The sequence below is a fragment of the Dendronephthya gigantea genome, unplaced genomic scaffold (genome assembly GCF_004324835.1).
Source record: "Dendronephthya gigantea isolate DGI-Jeju-01 unplaced genomic scaffold, DenGig_1.0 000062F, whole genome shotgun sequence".
Lineage (NCBI taxonomy): Eukaryota > Metazoa > Cnidaria > Anthozoa > Malacalcyonacea > Nephtheidae > Dendronephthya > Dendronephthya gigantea.
In genome coordinates, this window is record NW_021163072.1 from 912,630 (window position 1) to 935,654 (window position 23,025).

The window sequence follows — 23,025 nt, forward strand, 5'->3', positions numbered from 1 at the left end:
TGGGTTCTATGTGATAAATAGGACTCACACCATTCATATTCTAAGCAGACTATGCCATAGATTTTTAATTTTTGTAATAAGAGTTCATGGTCCACCATGTCAAACGCCTTGACATAGTCAACCAAGACCATACCATTAATCCTGTTGTTATCTAGGTTAAGAAGCAATTCGTCAATAATTTTTACGAGAGCTGTTTCAGTGCTGTGGCGTTTGCGAAAACCAGACTGTCTTGGGAAGATCAGGTTGAATTCACTGAGAAAAGCATATAAACTTTCGTGAATGTGTCTTTCGATGATCTTAGATAAAATAGGCAGAATGGATATCGGGCGATAGTTTTAGGGACTACTTGAATCGCCACTCTTGAATAAGGCGTGACTTTAGCTGTCTTCCATTGTTGAAGGAAAATACCGGTAGAAATTTAATAATTGATTAATCTTGTGATACTTGGTGCGATTACAGGAACGTCAATTTTTAACAGACGAGCACTCATTTTGTCAGTTCCTGCTGCTTGATGTTGATTGATAAATTTCAATGCATTAAGCACCTGTGTGTCAGTTATAACAGGGATAATAAATAAAACATCGGGACTTTTTTTTAGAATTGACAAAGTTCTGCAATTTGGAAAGATCAGGAACAACATTGGATAACACACTTCTCAATTTGTCCGCAATGGTAGAGAAATGCAAATTAAACTCGTTTGCGATCTCAGTAGAACATTTATCATAATACCATCAACCTTTAAATTCCTTACTTCACTAATAACTTTCTTGTTTGTTCCAGTTAACGTCCTGATTGTTTTCCAAATTGTTTTGGGATTATTCTTATTCTCCTCAAACGCCAAGGAATAATAATCACGCTTAGCTGACCGTATAACACCAGAAGCTTTATTTCGACTTTGCCTATATTTTCCCCAATCATCTACTGAATTGGTTCATTTCGCAATTTTTAGCAATTTGTCTCTCAAACGTAACTGATAAATTACAGGCTTTGTAATCCACGAAGCTTGCAGAGATTTCTTAATGTGCTTCTCACGCCACAGACAATAAGAATCAAGCACTTCATTGAAGATTTGTTCCCAACCATTCAATACATCATCTACTTTCTCGAATACAAAAGCGGTATCCCAAGGGGCCTGCCTGAGGGCTTCGACAAATTGTTCCTGATTGAATCGTTTCATATCTCGGTATTTGAAGCTTGATCGTTTGTCACTAGGTTGACAATTAAAATTTTCATGTGCATATTTTCTTACGGCAAATATTGGTAAATTATCACATAGTCCGATGTTATGACAAATGACGTTTCTAATTTGTCGAGGTTGATTTAAATAGATTTGGTCTAAGCATGACATACTGACAGGGCGAGTAATGGGATTGACAAGTTGCTTAAAGTGCATACTTTTAAGACCTTTTACTAATCTGTGTTTATCATAATTGCACCTGTTCACATAGTCAATGTTAATGTCAGTTAGAATAATTGTTTCCTTATTCAGTAAGTGAACTTCTTCAATATTCTCTTCAAGGGCTATGTCTTGGTCTTTGTTAAATGAAGGAGGACGATATACACTACTACCGATAATAAGCGACCGTTTGGACCTAAGGGGACAAACTTCTAACCAGAGTGCCTCAATATCAACATGTTCTAGATCTGAGCTCCGTTTCACAGTTAGGCTGTTATTAATAAAAGCCATTATACCGCCTCCAGGGTTGACTTTCCTATCCCTCCGATACACACTTTTCAAATTAATTTATTCACACTTTTCAAATTAATTTATTCACACTTTGCAAATAAATTTATTCATAGCTTACAAATTAATTTATTCATACTTTATAATAATTTTATTCACACTTTATAACTATAAAGTTTTCAAATACTATAATGAATACATTCACACTTAATCATAACTTACAGTATAAGAACCAGTTATTGGCAAGTTTAAATGTGTCTATAAAATCACAGTAAAAAGTATGTAGTTTACGCAACTTTCATTGGATCATGGTGTTTGCCAATGGCGCATTTCATCGCACGGGAAAGAGATGAACATGGACTTCGAGTCTTCTTTGAACAATTACAAAGATTGTTAGCTGAGTTTACAGAGCTTAGTGAAAATGAACATGTTGTCACAGATGATTTTATCGAGACTATGGCTCGAAGATTGGAAGACGCATCTTCCACATTGCAAATGTTGGTAGAGCAGATATTGGTGGTTATCCTAAACGGCACGGACGAAAAAACCACCGTGATAGGAACCTATGTGACATCCTTAAAGGAATCCTGGAAACCATACGTCAATTAACACAAGAGTTTATCAATACGAAATCAATATCAACTGAACAACCTTTTGGGTACTCTGTAACAGTCTGTAAAACAACACTAGGACCAGGAAGACCTTCTTATATAATAGAGAAAGAACAAATTGAATTTTTAAGAGATATGCATTTTACATGGAGCAGTATCGCCTGTCTCCTTGGTATAAGTATGAGTACTCTTTCAAGAAGAAGAACGCAGTTGAATATAAATCAACAGCCAGACGAATGGACAAGTATCACTGACGACCAGTTAGAACTTGTTGTTCAGGATGTTCGTAATATCACCCCTAACATTGGTGAAAGACGACTGATGGGGGGGTTACAGGCTCGAGGTATACGTGTTCAGCGCTGGAGAGTGCGCGATTGCCTTCGTAAGGTTGACCCTCTAGGTACTGCTCTAAGATGGCGACCTGTAATTTACAGACGCAAGTACAGTGTTCCTACGCCTAACGCCCTATGGCATATTGACGGGAACCACAAGTTAATTCGCTGGAAGCTCGTCGTCCATTGTTGTGTTGATGGTTATTCTCGCCTTTTAATTTACGCTCACTGTGCTGACAATAACCGCGCAGACACAGTTTTAAATTTGTTCAGAGAAGGTGTTGCTCAGTTTGGCTTGCCATCCAGAGTTAGAAGCGATCATGGTTTGGAGAACATAGAAGTCCCTCGCTATATGCTCGAGACGAGGGGACTTGGAAGAGGAAGTATTATAACGGGAAGCTCAGTTCATAACACCAGAGTTGAAAGAATGCACCGTGACATATATTCGGGTGTTCTTTACTTCTTCGCAAGAATTTTCAATGAACTGGAGAAATCTGAAAATCTGGATCCATTAAATGATGTTCACATCTCTGCCCTCCATTATGTATATATCCAGAGAATCAACAAATGCTTGAAAGAATTCGCTGCTCAGTGGCAGAATCACCCGTTATCAACTGAAAATAACATGTCTCCTTTGCAACTTTTTACAGCTGGTGTTTTGGAAAATATCAACTCTGGTTACTCAGGAATTGACGGGGTTCTCAGTAAGACTGACTTAATCGGTTATGGAATTGATGCGGATGAAACAGTACTTGTTGAAGAGGATGATGAGATCATTGTACCTCCTGTAGAAATATATTTGACAGACGAACAAAGAATCTACGTTGAAACACATTGTGATCCCCTTGCAGGAGATGGAAGAGAAAGGTTTATCGAATGTGTTTGTTTACTCCATGAACTTTTACATTAATCAAACCACAAAGTTAGTACCAATATGTGAATAACAAATTTCATTTATACAAACTACAGTCCTGGGGCCATTTGTTCGTACGGCGTTTAGCTTAAACGGTGGATAAGTTCAAATCCACCGTTTAAGCTAAACGCCGTACAAACAACCGGCCCCTGGCAACATCGCGTGTGTACAGACATAGTTAGAACCATTATTAATTTCGGCATAAATCACCCTTCGAAAATGTTAATCTCGCGTTTTTTGTCGCGTAATAATGCTTAAAACCTCAGTTTATATCTTCATGCAACAGTATTAAAATTTTCAACACTAAATTTTTTTGCAAACCTGAAAAGCGCAACAAAGTATGTTTACTGTATAATCTCAAAATATTGTGAAAATGAATTGTGAAAAAGATGACACTTGAATGACAATCGAAGCTATTTTTGTATTCATTTCAATAACCGCATTATAAAGTATATTCCGGCAAAACTTAGTTCACAACATAATCTAAAGAATGAAGGTAAAATAAATTAATTTTGAGCGATACGCCGAAAAGATTTTAGGGTTTGAACGTTTCCCACCCAAAATAGACAACATAATGAAAAAATCTTCTCTTCACACGTTGTAACCGTGGGCAGGGGCATTTCTTGCCTTAACATGATTGTTTCCAGGAATTGTAGTTAAATTAAGGTTTTGACAGTGGTGGACAATAAAGGTTCTGGATCCAAGATGGGACTGGACGTCCTACCAAACTAAATATCAGTGACTAGCTAGTTCTTTAAAACATAGCCTAAAAAGCAAACAGTGTCTGCAACTCGGATCACGAAAACGACTCAGGAACCACTGCATGTTTTAGAATTTTAATGTGATAAATTAACATTAAAAAGCAAAAAAGTAAAAAGACACATTTGTTTTTCCATGTTTTTTTTTCTGTTTTAATTCATAAAAAACTCTTCTACTACGAGAACAACCACTTACCCTTTTATTTTAAAAATATCAACACAACGCATACTTTTAAGCCCGTTTACACTACACATACTAATCCTGGTCGAATCAACACTAATGTAAACAAACCCAGGGTTCGACCCGGGGTAACGGGGCTTAAAATTGATAATGTGCGCACGATTAAAGTGTGTAGCAAGCTCGAGTTTTGCATTTACAAAGCAGGGGCGGGTTGTTTAAAGCTAGGTTAGCGCTAACCATGGGTTAAATTTTAACCCACTGTTTTGATTTATATTTTTCTGCACCGCTGTTTGTTTCAAGACATTATAAAATAAGACTTCTATTGATCCACAAAATATTTATGAAAAAACATGTTCAACTTAATAAACAAGCGATTAAAAGAACAAAGTTAAAATTTGAGTTAACCCTGGGTTAAGCTAACCAGCTTTTGAACAACCGGCCCCAGAAAACTATAATTAATGTAAGGCCATATAGCATAGAAACTAACAAGAGACAGAAACAAACAAACAAGTATAGGAATTATCACAGCCAGTAGTGATAAAGTGTTTTATATGATTATAAATGACCAAGCAAACGAGTTTCTTAAAATATTACTGAAGTCCTCTGCGAGTTCGTTGTACGATTGGTAAGTTGACAATACTTCCAACAAAGGGCCACAGGTATGCGCGACAATCCCTCGGGAATGACCTTCGTTTGAATTGAACGATACAGCAATATTAGACACTGTGATAATATTGCTTCCTGTGATAAACTGTAGAAAACCACCCATCATGGTCTCATCTAATGACTTTATGTACCTCTTCAAATGGTCAAGGCAAGCGCGATCGGCGTCTGAATTTGGCTTGGCATCAAGAAGTTTGATAAGTCGCTTTGCTGAAGGCTTCTTTTCGGCGTACATAGTGGACAAGCTATTGAAACTATTTAACTCGGGAAAGCCTTTTAAGGACATCAATTCTTCACTCCATGCATTTGCAATATATCGGGGCTTTTGGACTAGCTATTGGTGTGCTAGTTCTTGCAATATGATAGAAAAATTGTTTTTAGTTGGATTACGATAACACTTGTAACTGCTCAGGAATTCTAAAACGTCTTTGTGGTCAGGTTTGATTTCATCCTTCAGACACATATTAATGGTGTCTTGTTCATCCTTAGAAACATACGCATTGAAGGAATCGAGAAGACTTTCTTCGGTAAGACTACCCTCTCCAAAAAGGCAGCTCCCAATAAAGGCTCTTGAAAGGTAAATAGGAAAAGAACCCTCCTCTTTAAACCCAAACGTAAGAATCCTAGCCACACTTTGCCACTCTGGAGTTTGATAATCATGTCTAATTGACGGAACTTTCTCAGATGATCCAACCGACAGAACAATAGCGAATTCCCTCCAAAAAAGACTCAGTATCTCATGTGTGACTCCAGTTCCTCTTCCTTTTTCCACGAGACCATTATAATATACGAAAATTATATTAAATTTCAGAACGTCAGTATCTTTGAGTTCTGATATCATTGACTTGAGTACATCGCTTCTTCGTATGGAAATTTCACGTACTGGACGATGGAATATTTCAATTTCATATATTGGTATGGTCTCCAGTTGTTCTTCGGTCTCGGTGTTTGACGATTCGCTGTTAATGTTTTCATCAACTATAACCATGGGAGCTTCTTGCGAGTTACCCTCTGGCTCTGATAATGGAAGTGTCACTTCAATCTGGGATTCATCATTTGCAGGAATCTGAAGAAATTCTTCAAGTGTGGAATTGGATGACCTATTGTTAATGCTTTCATTCACAATAGTATGGGCTTCCTGGAAGTTACTAACTGCAAATGAAAAAAAAAACACAATTAAAGAAAATAAAAAGTGTGTTAACCAATAAAATGTACATGTACAATTGTGATGTGATTGATATTTTTACTTGTAAGAAAGACAGGGACTTGACAAACATCAAGATTTACCATACAGTTAATGCTTCTAATATTTATGTCACCTGATGGTTGGTTTGCATTGCTGTCTCTAACATAATCATCATTGAAAGAGTAATTGTTGTTTAATGGTCCCATTGATTCATTATCATTTTCATTTTCTATTAGGTTAAAAAAACAACCCAAATGAATATCATTGATTAATTAAAGCAAAGCAAATTATGAAAAATATATATTCTTATAACATTGGCTAATACAACCCCCATATAACTTTCTACGCAGATCTAGCAATGTCATCAGAGACACACTTTGCTAAACATTATACCAAAGTTCCCCATAATTTAGGCCTGGTGAAAACTTTGGTAGTATTAAACCCATTCTAGTATTAATTGTGACAACTCACAATTTTTCTTAAGTGTGTGGCAGATTGGTGTTGCAATTTTTGTTTAGTGTTTGCCATTGCTTGCTAATTAGGTTAAAATGTGTGAAAAATTGTTTTACCATCATCAAAAATGCAGTCTTCCATGATATCCTCAGCAGATTCTTCCTCAATCAATTCTTCTTGTAATCTTACATACACACAGCCTTGTCCAGACATTTTCATGAGGACTTCACAAGTCATCACACAAGTCATTGATAACACTGGCTGAAATGGGCGACGTTGTTCTGTGGATAATGAATTTTCTGTTGATAAATGAGCAACACGTTCAATATCGGCGTTGGTTAACGATTGTAGCGTTCTTAGCGCATCAGCAGCTTGTCGAATGGATGTCATAGAACTGTTAACTTTTCCCTGCTGTGCCATGTCGAAACTTGTCAAGAATTTACATTTTTTACACGTTGTTTCATGCTAAGGAGACATGCTTACGCCCAAATTATCTCGCCTCGCAAATCGCAATGGTTCGTGAAATGTGAATAAATTAATTTGCAAAATGCGAATAAAAAATTATAAAGTGCGGATAAAATAATTATAAAGTGTGAGTAAATTAATTTGCAAAGTGTGAATGAATTAATTTGCAAAGTGCAAATAAAATATTATAGAGTGTGAATAAAATAATTATGAAGTGCGAATAAATAAATTCAAGTGTGAATAAAATAATTGAAAATGTGAATAAATTAATATCACATGTGAATAAATTAATTATTAGAATATAGAAATATTCGGCGCGTCATAGATTTTGACAAATGGACGTATGGCTGGGTTCACGACCCCGACCTTGGATGCTGTTGGAAATAGGATGTGGTACCGGGTTTACAACAATATCACCGGACAGCAACAAAAGTGACACTTGCAGAGCACAACTCCAATTTTGATGAAAGTTAAGTGCAAACGACCGGTTTACACAACGACCAAAATGGCGTTGAAGTAAACGATCTCTTGTAAGACACCAGCTCAATCCATTTCCGTCCAGATGGATATCTACCAACGAAACTTTAACTTTGAAGTACAGCAAACGTTGGTTGCAGTCATCGGTTGCCCGATTTGACCACACGTTACATATATATTGATTTATCAACATAAAATTATTTAAAAACAACAGAGCAACGAAAGCACGTCTGAACGCCATGATGTGTGTTATAACATATCTATGGATATGCATATGCATATTGCATATGGATTATGCATATGTATATGTATCTATATATCTATGTGTATATCCATCCATATCCATCCACCCATCCACTATTTTGGCTATTCTTATGAAGTGACAGATAATTGCTTATATATATATATATAAGGGCCCTGGACTAAACTGAGAAAATCGCGCCCGGTTAGGCCGGTTTACATGGGCAACTAAAATTATAATTTAATATTGACAGCTTCTGCGGCTAACGTAACTTGAGTACTTTGAGTAATTTCCTTTTGATTAATGTTTAACCTAGTTCATTATATTTTTACTGGCATAAGTCAAAATGTTTATGCTGGGACAAACGTCTGGTTGCTTAGGTATTACAGGGCATGAAAACTTTGCACTATCCTTGGATCCCCAGTTTCAGCAACCTTGATGGCAAGATTGAGAGGGATTTTGTTAAACAAGGAAAAACAACATCAAACAATACAAGCACTTGGTCTGCGTTTAGGGTTTCACCTCTAATAAATTCCGCAAAATGAGTGGAGTTTTTTACTGTGTGTAGACAGTATTCCCAACAGTAGGAGACAATATTCTAGCCAAATACCTCGAAAGATTATAAGTGGGGGAATTTACAAAAGACAGGAAAAGTCTCAAAGGTATTCCCGACTTATGAATCTTCGGCAAGCCATAGAATCGCGGAGATAACCGATCGCTACTACGCAACAATTTATAAGTGATCTCGCTAATTTTGTTAGGTTTCTTAAAGAGTAATATGCATTTGTTCAACTCTCTTTCAATTCTCTTTCAATAAGACTGAAAGACGCTCCTACTACACAAAAGCTCATTTCACCCCACCGCATGCAAGAATGTAGTCATCTACAGTCAGGCACTATGATACAGACGCATTATTACAGACAACAACAAATTACAACAACGACTAAACCACCTCCTGATTGCACTGATCCATCGCGGATATGACCATGACACCACCACCACTAACTTCAACAAAGCCCTACAATACACTCAAACAGACCTACTCAATAGGAAACAAAACCAAAAAAACACAAGCCGCCCAATTTTCTCCATTCCATACAACACAAACACAAAATACATTGCAAACATCCTACATAAACACTGGAACATATTGGAGAATGACCCCACACTGAGGAGTCTATGGCAAGAACCTCCAATTGTAGCCTACCAACGCAATACTAAATTGAGAGACACGCTTATCACAGCCAAACTTAATACCAGACACAACACTAACCAAACATAACAACATCCCATAACCCAAATCACCCAAGTCTTCCATCAACCCCAAACCTAACCAAAACCAGCCAAAAACCACACCACCCTGGGGCACAGATATACAAAATTTTAACCACTCCCAATTGACATTGTGTCTGAATATCACCTTGAAAACACCTGAGTGGATATAACAAACCAAAGAACTTACTGTGACACACTGGGTTACAAGTGAGAACATGCAAGAACCAACACATTACAAGCAAACCCTGTGGCACTCTCCTGTGAAAACAACAAAACTACATGACCTTAACCAGTCACCTCAAATCTGGCATCCTGGGCATCCTGCTGACATAAGTATAAAATAATTCTTTAAAAATACTTGTCCTTAGCAGAATTAGGCCATAAATGTGACCAGATGCCCGAACAAAACCTAAATGTTCAACCACACAGATTAAATACACTTCAAATCAAACCACATGGACATATGGTCATGGGAAACATAGTCACGTCCAACAATCTTTATGTAATATAATGTACAATCCATATGTTGTATATATACCGTAATTTAAACGCATGACAATGTCTACAGCAACTTTGAATTACCAATGCTAATTCAAACACCAACTAACAAATGATATCTATATACCTCACAATTATATGCACGTTTTACAAGCTTATTATAAAACTTCAAAATACATGCAAACCTTAAAAACCTTGACTACCTCACATTGATAACCCTAATCACGATTGAAACCCTCACGGTTGATGCATCGCCGAACATCGACCCCCGGGAGTTTTTAGGACCCGGGACAGTTACCCACAGATGACGATATTGCACTGTAATTCTGTAATTCCTCGCCAAAAGTCCAAAACACTTCGACCATACTTGTAATAATTCATGACTACGGTGATAAAACGAAACTTTAACAATAATAACCAACCATAATACATGAAGTACAACCCACAACCAAACACACTTAAACCTCGGATGTCTACACACAACCATAGTTGACACGTAAACCCCCACTATCCCCAACACAGACTTTGACACCTGACCTCAGTGACGTAACATACTAACGCATTTTATGCACACACATGTAATCCCTGACCCCTTTTCGATCAAGCCTCTTGAACAAACACAAGCTCTGCTCTTAAGCAATTTTTAGTAAATTTACACTCAGTTTCATATCAACTCTTAGATGGCTCACCACGTTGGTTTATCCAAGGTCAACAACAGCTTTGGTAAGACACACAGTTTAATTTTACCATTTTACCTTTTACGAATGCACTCTCACACAGGCTTGATTCTTTATGATTCTTCCATAAACACGCACCACTTTTACTCACTTCTTATCTTCATGGTTCTTTCACACAAAGCCAACCCTGCTCCCCACTGACGAGTCCGCAAAAGGATGAAGCACAGCGTACGGGGATACTGATTTGCATGCTTGCCTATCTTGCTTCTGTTTTACTTTTCTACCTACCTCCTTACATAACTTTGATTTAAACACCACCAACAACACTACACAACCTATTACTACACGCATAACTACATAGTTTCTTGAAGAACTCCATCATACACAAACAAAACCCTTTTTACAAAAAAATTAATTTCAAACACCACATGGTTGGCGGTTGTCCAACGAATTCCCAACTACCTTATCTGGTTATTTTTATTTCTATTTCTACGCCCCTTAATTCGCAATTAACTATTTAACAAACTACTCATTATGTTCCTCTTTTGCCCACATATACATAACGTCCTAACTTTTTTCTCTAGTTTGTGTAATTCAGACAATTGTTACAGATCAACTTATAACTATATAAGAACTACGGTATGGTTCCAATTACCTATGTCAAAATATAAAATAAACAATATTAAATTTAAGTGTATACTCAACTCTTTTTCAAAGATCAAAATAATGTTTTTATTTGACAAAGGTTTTTACACACATATTCAGCAATAGAGTTGTGACGATCAGTAATGAAGGTATCTAAGAGGAGATCGCTAAGTAATAGACCCTCCATGCACTGCTTGAACGCCAGCATTTCCATCACCAGACTGCTTCCAGCCACATTTCTCTATTATAGTTAAAGCACACAGCTTAGTAAAATAAAATGGGTAAAAGTTAGAATACCGTATTTAGTCGTAATTTAATGTATACCTGCACTAAAGAGAAACCGATAATGGAGGGAACAGTACAACAGAATAATGTATAGGCACAGCATTTAGTACTGTGAGCCATACTGTCGTGTCGACCATCGCCAGCAATAGCCATGCACTTCCCAGTTTCTTTTAACCTCGAAAATCGTTCTCTGTATTTTTTCCAGTGCAAATGAATGGTGGGAAATAGTTTTTTCTGGGAAAAAATGTAAGATATACTGAATTATTAATCATCCAACTGAAAGGTCGGCATTTGGTTAAATTTGTGAGATAATGAATCCCTACAGGACTAAGGAAATGGACTGGACAAATGATTGTTTAGCACTTACAGCTTGATGTCTGTTATAAGTGGTCGTAAAAGGTCGCTGTCGGTGATACCGGATAACTGTTGTAGCCGCCGAAGTAACTGGGATGGTCTCCTGTCTCCAAGCTCTTCTGCATGTAAAACTTGATGTAGCTTACGACGCTTTGAGAGTGAAACCCGCTCGATGAGGGTAGCCTTGAGAACGTCGTATAGATTCGCATCTGGAGGAGTTAAAATAAGATCGCAAACTTCAGTGGCTGCCTCTGGCGATAAGGCAGCAACGACATGAGAATATTTTGTATTCTGAACGGTTATTTGTTTAACAGCGAACTGGGCCTCTACTTGTGCAAACCAAAGTTCTGGGTCGGACGGATAAAACATATTTTATCATAACTGTCATATTAATTTATTCAAGTCTGGTCATTTTTTTTAACCTCGAAAATCGTTCTCTGTATTTTTTCCAGTGCAAATGAATGGTGGGAAATAGTTTTTTCTGGGAAAAAATGTAAGATATACTGAATTATTAATCATCAAACTGAAAGGTCGGCATTTGGTTAAATTTGTGAGATAATGAATCCCTACAGGACTAAGGAAATGGACTGGACAAATGATTGTTTAGCACTTACAGCTTGATGTCTGTTATAAATGGTCGTAAAAGGTCGCTGTCGGTTATACCGGATAACTGTTGTAGCCGCCGAAGTAACTGGGATGGTCTCCTGTCTCCAAGCTCTTCTGCATGTAAAACTTAATGTAGCTTACAACGCTTTGAGAGTGAAACCCGCTCGATGAGGGTAGCCTTGAGAACGTCGTATAGATTCACATCTGGAGGAGTTAAAATAAGATCGCAAACTTCAGTGGCTGCCTCTGGCGATAAGGCAGCAACGACATGAGAATATTTTGTATTCTGAACGGTTATTTGTTTAACAGCGAACTGGGCCTCTACTTGTGCAAACCAAAGTTCTGGGTCGGACGGCCAAAATGGCGGAATTTTGATTGAAACCGAATTCGTTGCGATGGCGCCGTTCGCAGTTGTATTACAAGTTGTAGCCACAGAATTATCGGTCGTAGAAGGATCGTCATCCATCGTGGAGTCGTATCGTCCGGGTCACCAATGTAAAGGCTTTGTTTCTATTACTAAAACGTCTTTATTTCGACTGATTTCTCAAATATACATGCATCAATCTCAAAAGCGAAACAACAACAACCCTGCATAAATTAACATATTTTATCATAACTGTCATATTAATTTGTTCAAGTCTGGTCATTACACATACTTCTAGCAGGAATGAAAAATGTGTCACAACGTGTATTTTGAAAGATGGCGTCAACTGCCAACACACTGGCAAGACAAGTTTTTTGTAGGGCCAAATTATATTAATTTGAACCGTAATAACTGTTACACATACAAATAAATATAAGTTTTAGTATCAAGCAATGTATTCGTCACAAGCAACCAAGACAAAAACAGTGTATTAAATGAAATATCCCTGAGACGGAATCTAATTTAACCGGCTTTGGCAAACTATATGTAATCAGTGTTCATTTTTATCTTATTTACCCAGTTTGTACCTTTTATAAAACAACAATATTTCAAACTTTATAAAAAAAAAATAACTTAGAGAAGGTCTGAAAAGCTTTGCGCAAGATAATTACTTCCGAATGAAACAGATTGTAAAGGATACAAAAATTAATGTTCTGTTTATTATAGTGCTTGCGCCTAATTGGTGACGCCAAATATTCAATATTGCCGTCGTAAAGAGAAACATGCACATCCCAACTATATATCATCATTGACAGCCTTTATGTATGGATCTCCTAACACAACGAGTTATAACTTAAATGCAGAAGGAACAAGATGATGATTTTACAAATCAATGTTTCAACCATCATATACTTCATAATCATGCCCTTTATACTACATAATACATTCCGCTCAACTGAAGCGTTCATTCAGATTTCGCACGTCACCTGAAATTGCACAATTTTCATCAGTACGATAAAGCCATATCATAAACTCAACATACTGACATTAAATGTATGAAATTGTCAAAGAATTCACAAAAATAGTTTAATAAAACTTACCTTCGATATGAATATAAACCTTTTCACCTGAACACACACCACGCACATGGAAGCAGATTGGTTTGCACGAAATGCATCATGGTACATCAAATTTTAACAAGTGAGGCCAAAATGCATGTTGGTAAAGGTAAAAATCGAGATTTCAGCTCCCTTATTATTATAATAGATTAGGGCTGCTGCCTTGCTCGCTCGCCCTAGAGTCGCTTGCTGTGGCAGCAATTTTACTTCTGTATGGTGGCCGATAGCTATCATAGAAAATTTTGATTAAATCAATATGAAATTTAAAAATATATATATAAATAAAACGAAATAAAATAAAAAACAAATGATAAAGAAAATTAAATTTCAAATAAGATGAAAATAAATTGCTTTTAAAATCAAAGGCAAAGCCAAATTAAATTGAAATTAAAAATCCTACCAGCCTAGTGCTATATCAAAGCGAAATCAAATTCAAATGAAATTAAATTTCTTACCGGCCGAGCACTATCATAGCGCACATAGCAATCAAATCAGTGTCTTTATTACTTAAAAACCTCCAGTAAGATTGGTAAGCTGCTTTGCTGAATGGCACCCAGATCTGAGATTTTTGGCCCCAGCAAATCGAACTCTAGTGAGCTGCTGACATGTAACAAAAATATTTCATTTGAGACTGGTGGGTGGGGAAATATTGTCGCAAACAAACTCCATCCGAAGGTTTAGTGAACGCTTTGAATATTAAAGTCGCTGCGCAGTGGTGATAATGCAAACCTGGATATTTATATCAAGTTATAATAAATATGGTGTCGGATTACATCCTTGCCATGTGCTTTTTGGCGATGTGTTTGGATTGGATTACTACTCCAGGTATGGCTTCGAAAGAAACTCCAAAAAAAATTTACAGCTCGTTTACAACTACAAATATAGATCCGAAATCTTGTTGTCTTTGTCGAAGCATTGGTGATTCAAGCCATCAAACCAATATTTTTAAATCTTCAAATAAAGAACTGCTAAAGATTGCTGAAACTTTGCATGGTCGTATTCTTCGCAAAGATACCGGACTGCCTTCCCTTGTTTGTAGACCGTGCGAGCGTCGACTCGAAAACGCTATAGAATTTAGGAAAGTGATTTGTAAAGCCCAGCAGGAAATTGAAAATAGCGAAACGAAGGATGTCAGAATAAAACAATGGGTGGAAATCTCTCCGTCCATTCAAAAATCGTCTGGAACACATGTCACAACTATGGCCCCACACAATCCAGGAAAACGTAGAAAGTCACTGGACTTTGTTTCACATGATGCAGGCGATAAATTGTCAACAGCAACTGGAAGTCTAAATTTCCAGGTTTGTTGCCTTTTATGTTTAATATATTTTACTTAATTACATTTCACTTAATTTACATATCAATATACACACAATGGGAAAATAGAGTCTTTACTTAAAGTCATCCAGGTATCCAGATTCTAGCCTTTCCCAATGGCTATGTATTACTGCAAAATTTGTTTCAAAAAATAATTCTACATTTCTACATCAGAAAGATGACTTTCTCTGGTAGCTTCAAATAATATTTTTAAACCTTAGTTGACTGCTGTATTCTATTTCAGCCAAGTCAGCTGAGCAATGTTTGGTCTGTTAATAAACGTTATATTGTCATGCGATACATTTTGATAGTAACTTAAATATTTTGTTAGACTGATGAAGCAGAGAACAGCAGTGAAAAAGTTCCAAGCCTATTAAAGGTTGCACATCATGAACTAATCGAGACTGCCAGAAAAGATGGGCCTTCTGTGCTCAGAAACAGATCCTATGGTGCTATGTGTGAAGACAATTGGATGGAGAAAGTTAGGAAAGAGCTATTGACCAGATGGCTGACTGTTGCAAACATTCTGTCCACATTATTTAATTGCTCCATTGAGCATGAAGAAAGTAGGCTTCCAGCCATTTGCTTAGTATATCAATTGATCATGTTTAAACGGTGCCAGTATCTGAGCAGGATACAACAAATCAACGGGTTTTCACGTTTACGTTATCACGTTTTTGTAGCCAAGAACCTCCTGGAGAAGTTTCCAACATTTTCAAATGCAACATCTTACCTGTCTGTCACAACAGAATGTAAATATGCAGACTCAGTTCGTGAAAAGTCTGAGGTAATCACATTACCTGTTTTAATTAAGGATGAGAAGAAATATAGTGATTGTGCGGATATTCTTGACCAGTTGGAAGAATGGACTCACATGATCTATGAAGCTAGTGGTCTTTGCAGTAAGGACTTCCAGTCTTCATCTACTCCCACACCAACAACTGGAAATCAGTCAAATCCAGATCAACTTAGAGCCCATCTACCACCAGCTGTATCTGAGGATGACCCCTTGAAAGGCATAAAGATACCATGTTTCGGTGACGAACTAACAAGGGTAAGGTTTGCAGGTGCAAGAGATCTCCGTGCTGGTTGTCATAGTGCTAAACAACGTTTGGATCATGTGTACCCTTACAGAATTGTTCGTTGGCACACGAAGAGAAGTTTTTTAAAGGTATATGTTTACTTTATCAAAACCACTGATATAGCATTATATTGGATACCAATATAGCAACTATTCCTATAAAGCATAATGTCAGAATTATTGGTTTCCCAAAGACCCAAAACAGAGGTAAAAAAAATACTTTACAGGAGTCATTATTACTCTGAAAGATCCGTACTAGGATTTGATTGATGTACTTTTCCTGTTACATACTTTTCCTGTTGAGTCCCTGAAAAATTCATTATTTCGATTTCTAGCACCACAAAATATTATGGACCTATTTGAAAAAATGTTTGAATGGGAGAGTCAACTTGCTTAAGTTACACTAGAAAACTGTTTTTTAACTTTTCCCTCTTTTAGTCAGTCTTCAAGAGGCTTTACAAAACTTTAGGTTAAGAAAAAGGCACATTGATGTACTTTTGTGAAGCACTGAATGGACAAAATGTGACTGTGGATGTAAAGCATTTTGAAGATTGTGAGCAGCTGTTCATGAGTATTGGCTGTTGTTACCTTGTTGCAGCTCTTCTTGACTTTTTTGACATGGAGAGTGTAGATGGAACACCAGAGAGAAATAATCCATTTCCTTCAAGTGATGCAAATGATGAAGAAAAGAAGACTCACATAAAGAACACATCAGAACGATTCATTGATGAGTATGTTATGCAGGAAATGTTGGTTGATGATCTTGAAGATGATGGTGATCTAGCAGAAGATGATGATGGGTGAACCAGATGCAGATGGTGTGGTAAATTTCTCCATTAATCTCTTAGTCATATATGCTATTAGATTATAAAGATGCAGTGTCAACTGAGAATGGTGATAATTTGGCAGTAATTCATAAACAGATGATCCCCTATTTTTTTCTGTGTCATATTATGCATATGCGATACAGATGCTTATAGGTACTATGCAGAATAAGATAACCTTATCATCTGCAGAAGCTCATCATTGCAAGTGGGCAGCTTTAGTTAATTGGAAAGGTGGCAAGAACAAAAATATTGAGATTGATCTTTTGCAAGAAAATCGAAATAGGGATCTGAAGGGCTTGATTAAATAGATGGGTGCCAATAAAACAGAAAAGGGTATACAGAGGGCAAGTAAAGCTGCTAGTGGAAATCGTGGATGCATTTGAACAAGAGGTCTCCATGTGAAAGAAGTCAACATCTCATTCCCACAAGTCAACATCTCATTCCCACAAGTCAAGCATGGATAATGAGAATATCATTAGTGGTGACCTGTCAAAGATTAAACCATTTGCAAAGTTGCCTGGGAGATCACACCCCTCATTTGTGGACATTCCTGCTGATCCCTTTCAACATTTAAATAAGAGCAAGTTTTCAGATTGGCTAAAAATGCATCAAAGAAATATATCACTGCATTTTCCAACTGCTGAACTTGAAGAATATTTGGATGAGCAATAATTTCAGGTTATGTTATACAAAACAAACTCACACCTTAATTATGCAATTTGTTTTTATTGCAAATTAATTTCTTAGTGAACCTTTATTGTGGAGATGATTATTGGAAGAATGGATAGTTCTATTTATCAACATATACATGTAAAACTTTAAACTGAAAATGTTTAAATTTGATCATACCTATTTCTCAAGATTAATATACAATTGACAAGTAAAATCATCTGGTGGGTAAATGCTTAAGTAGTGTTTCTTATAAGGCAGGCGCTAAACGACTCGTTTCTGTCGAATATAATTCAGACTAATTTAATTGCTTCTATTTTATTTGACAGAAATGCGTTGTTTAACTTGATTGAATTTGACATTTTGAATTAAATTCGTCCAGCTTGGATGGATAATGCGACGAAAATTCGTCTTCAAATTAAACGACGTATAATCGACAAATATAATTCTGATGAAGCTAATAAATAATAAGGTAAATTATGTTAAAATATATTGAACCAATGAGGATGTTGGATATTTATTGCGCGAAATAATTTGCGCCGCGATTTTTGTACAGAATAGACAAAATGGAGGAACCTTGTGTTCATTGTAAAACATCAACGAAATATACTTGTATAACGTGTTCTTCGTTTGTTTGCAATCGAGCTGAGTGTAGTTTGGCCGAGTTAGAAGAATCAACAACCGGATGGATTCCTCAGAAAAGTGTTGGATATTGTTTAACTTGTGCAGAAGAAGTTCTTTCTGAACATGAAGAGGAGCAACGCAAGAAACTTCGCACTGAGTCAATCGAAGAATTTTCTGAAAACAGCAGCAGTAGGGATAACCTTGAACTGACAGATCCTTTGGAAACGAATCCAGGAAAAAAACGAGGGAAAAAGAAAGTGGAAGGAGTTGGTAGAAAGGCTCTTTGGAAAGAATCGCATGTAGAAGATATGATCGACATAATAGTCAATGATGAAATTTTCTGACTTTTACAAACATTAAAAACCAAAAAAACGTGGATGTCCACAGCAAAATCTTGAAACAACTTCAACAACGGTATTCGAAATATAGTCCACCTTCAATCTTTCCATTCACTGTTGAACAAATGAGAACGAAACTCAAATGGTGTGTCAGCACGTGCAAAAAGATCTGCCTAAGTATAATCATCCCTCCCTAAACGATATAAACATATTGCCAAATGTCATTCAGGAGATATTGGCTGTTCAACCACAACTTGTCGCTCCAGTTCGGGACTTATTCGTCTGAGAATAAAATCAAATGTCTCCCTGGATACCCTAAAGGTCAGTTTAAACCTAGTAGGAAAAACCTTTTCCAGCAGACAGTTTAGCGAAATATAAGAGAAAACATACTCCGAAAATAAACATCTTGTAAACCCAAGATATGAGTTGTTAAAAACAAGACACAATATTCAAGGTGATATTTCGACTCTATTTCAAAGTCATTGTCAAACCTAACTATTTACAAGCAAGCTGCGATCTTTATACAAATATGTCAGGAAGTAACAATGACGTAAATCAGCGAGTTAATAAGAAATACGAGAACATGGCATTACGAGATATTTGCATGCATATAGTGATACAGTCTAAGGAAAGACTATAAGTTCCTTTGATGCCTTTAAGCCGCTATTGAGTTCTGGCTTTTTAAATTTTATATGCAGTGCCTCGAGGAACAACAACAGATTAGAGTTTGTGTGGTTGAGAGACTGGAGTATTTTTGTATTGCTAGGTACGAGTTCAGTGTAAGAGTAAAAGGAGCCAGAATCATTAAGCTTGTCAAAAAGATTGTTCATGTTAAGTAGGTAGTTTGCATCGTCACAGTCCATTAAGTGTTTCGAAACTGCGCTTTTTAGTGGATCCAAATGTTCTGAAAGCCTCGTTGCCAAATTTCGCTCAGTTTTTCCAATATACGACATATTGCAGCCTGGACAAGTGAATTCGTAAACTAGATTGTTCCGCGACATATCCGGAATTTTATCCTTTTTAGGAAGGAAATAAGAGATCTTTTTGGTTTGGTATATAACAATAAATTTAACCGGTTCCGTTAAGTTGCGCTGGAGCATATTTGTATAAAGATCGCAGCTTGCTTGTAAATAGTTAGGTTTGACAATGACTTTGAAATAGAGTCGAAATATCACCTTGAATATTGTGTCTTGTTTTTAACAACTCATATCTTGGGTTTACAAGATGTTTATTTTCGGAGTATGTTTTCTCTTATAAACCTAGTAGGTCTCCCAGACATTTTCCCACCATCCAGCGTTCCTTGACAAACGACGGCAAGTGCGAATTTGAGGTTTTCTAGCAAATTCATTCACGCTTCGTGTTAGGAGTAACATCAAATAACATGTGCGTATGAGTAACGCCCTTTTCTTAAGATAAAGAAGTAATAAATTCCACCTTAAATATCTTCTCTTTCGTTGCAAAGGAATTCTTTTGTAACATGCAGTGAAAAGAAAAACTGAACGGTTGGTCGGCACCATATTTAATTTTCTGTTTAAGATATTTTTACTTTTCTGCGACATAAATTCGACGTATAATTCGGTAACGAATTTGCGTTGAATTTCTGTCGAATAAAATGCAATTAAATTCGTCTGAATTATATTCAACAGAAACGTGTCATTTAGCGCCTGCCTAAGAAACATAGGTATATCTGTAGATATTTTGTTAATCATTTTACCCTGAAAGCTACTTACGAGGAAATTGTCTGGTGCTAGGGTAAATACATAAAGTATGGTGCATTGCCACTTTTTAAGTCAAAATGTGAGGAAAAACGATCCATTGCACAATGCTATCCAATCATCCAAAAACCATACCCATAATACTTTGTAAATATTAACATTTTTGTAAGTTGTAAATATACATAATATAATAATATAGCAATAATAAGGCAAACTATTTATCATTTTATAAATACTGTTATTTGCATAGTGGACTTTTATTTATTATTACTATTCAACTTTTATTTATTTATCTTCGATTGGAATAATACAGGAAGGCAGAAGCTGGTTTCCCATCTCATCCTGCATGGCCAGTTTCTTGAAAATATGCCTGAATGGCAACATGAATGACACATCTTACACTCTTTATATCAACACAGTGGCAAAATGATTCGGTATCTGTATTTTCGTCTTCATCCTCCGATAGATCTTGCCTCAAAGCTCCAGAATCACTGCCGAGAGCATTGACTGCCACCGAACTCTTTATATCAAGCACAGCCGCTTCAATCCTGTGTAACTTCAAGCGATTGACTTGATTTGTAATAAGGGCATTTAAAGGTGATACAACTATTACAACAGAGGTAATATTGACATCATGATCAACATGTTCAACACCGTATTTTTCACCAAACAACAGTGCGGGTGTTGGATAAAATATCAAAGATTTGCCGTACCCAGTAGGCAAAACAACAAGAGTTTCTCGCTGAAGGACTTGTTTAGGTTTTAAAATAATTAAAGAAACGTTAAATCGTTAAAGAAACTACTTTTAATAGCGAAATCCAAACCAGACAAGAAAACCAGACACTTCGAATTTTTCAACATGGCGTCCATAAGAATGAATAATTTATAATTATTCATTCATATACACCCCCCCCACAGGAGAGAAATTTGACACAGAGCACATGACCAACCAATACCAGGGTCTTTGCCGTAGGTAATGAAGACGCTGGGTACAAGGATGAAAGTTTCTTTGAAACTTTCCACTAAAAGGCCATTAACATAAATTTTCGAGATATGTCTGGATTAGGACCAAATGGGCTCTCACAATTCAAGGGTTGACTTGGCCAAAGTGTTGGATTGATGTGGGAAAAAAGGAGTCTGCACTAGGAATTACATTCGTGGCCATCAGATTAAGTCAAATAAAGAAAAAACCAGAATTGATCGAAAGACAAAAAGAAGAACGAATAAAATTAATTGCCACAAAAAGCTTATAAACGAAAACAACACATATTATTTGCAACCGCTCAGGCTTTTTATTCTACCGTTCATGCAGGTTTATGTTAATAATAACAATAGGGTATGCACATGCTTATGCACAGTAGCCCAGAAATCTCTGTTTGTACTCAGTCTTCAACTACATTGTTCATGTGTGCAGTCAACTTTAGCCAGTACAGCATGTGTATTGGCCATTAACATGTATTTATCTGGCCAGAGTAAAATGGCGGACAACATGCCTAATGCAATATGTGTGTTGGGGTTCTGTTACAATTCCATTTTCTGTGCCTGTATGTTTATGTTATGTTCATAATATTTTTGTAATGTTAATTATGTGTATTTTCATGTAATGTTAGTAATGTGTGTCGATTTTTTAATGTTTTTTAATACTTTGAAGGTGTTTTTAGTCTATTTATGCTAGTTATCGCTTTTCATTTCGTTTTGATCACTCTTTATGCATGTGTCATCGGCCATCCCGGGGGTGGGAACCCCGGGCTGGGGTAGGGACTTTGACAATCTGTTCTGAAAACATTGGTAATTTCCCCTCCCCCTGGGGCTAAAATCCTTATGAATCTTTGAGTTTTCCCCTCCCCTCCAGGGGAAAATGTTGAGTTTAGGTTATCAAATTGAAGAATTCTTGCTGTCTAATAGACCACTTCCGAATTACGCTAGAACAATAACACCAAGTCAAGGCTTAGTGCTAATTGATTACAGTTTAGCACTAAGCCTCGTTCTCAGGTCGAATGTCGGTGGGCATTCGGCTGTAATTCGGAAGTGGCCTATTGTGAGTTTATTACAGTTTGTTATTATTTTATGTTTTGTAATCAGCAAACAACCTTAAAATGTAAGTTTTGCACATGATCAATAAAAATATTCGAAATAGAGATTTTTATAATGATTGCATGTGAATGAAAGAACAATGTTTGAAGTGAATAATGAATAATGTGGTATATTTAGAGAGGAAGGTGTCATAGGCTGACTTTCAGGGAGGTCTTACAAGTTCAAGAAGCCTCAATGTTTCTAGCACCAATACTAGTATTGTTGTGTCATGCATGGACTATTAATCTAAATATGCAAATATTTTGTATAAAATGAGCCGCGCTTGACTAACTAGCTAAAAAGACACGCGTACGTTGAGAAATACGGACTTTATTTTTGAACTGATTTGGAGTAATTCGGGGGGAATCGGATTTGAACACATTTGGAGTAATTTGGGGGAATCGGGGAATCGTTGACAGTTAGAGCATGATGTAAGTTGTCCTTTATTGTCTGTATATTATTGTATTATATTGCTAACATCTGTAGTTATAGTTTGTTGTCAATCGTGTATTTGTAATTGTTTTTAGTTTTCACCTTTATACGAATAAATAAGTCTCGTTAAATTGGTTGAAGCTGCGGACTCCTGTCACGGAGG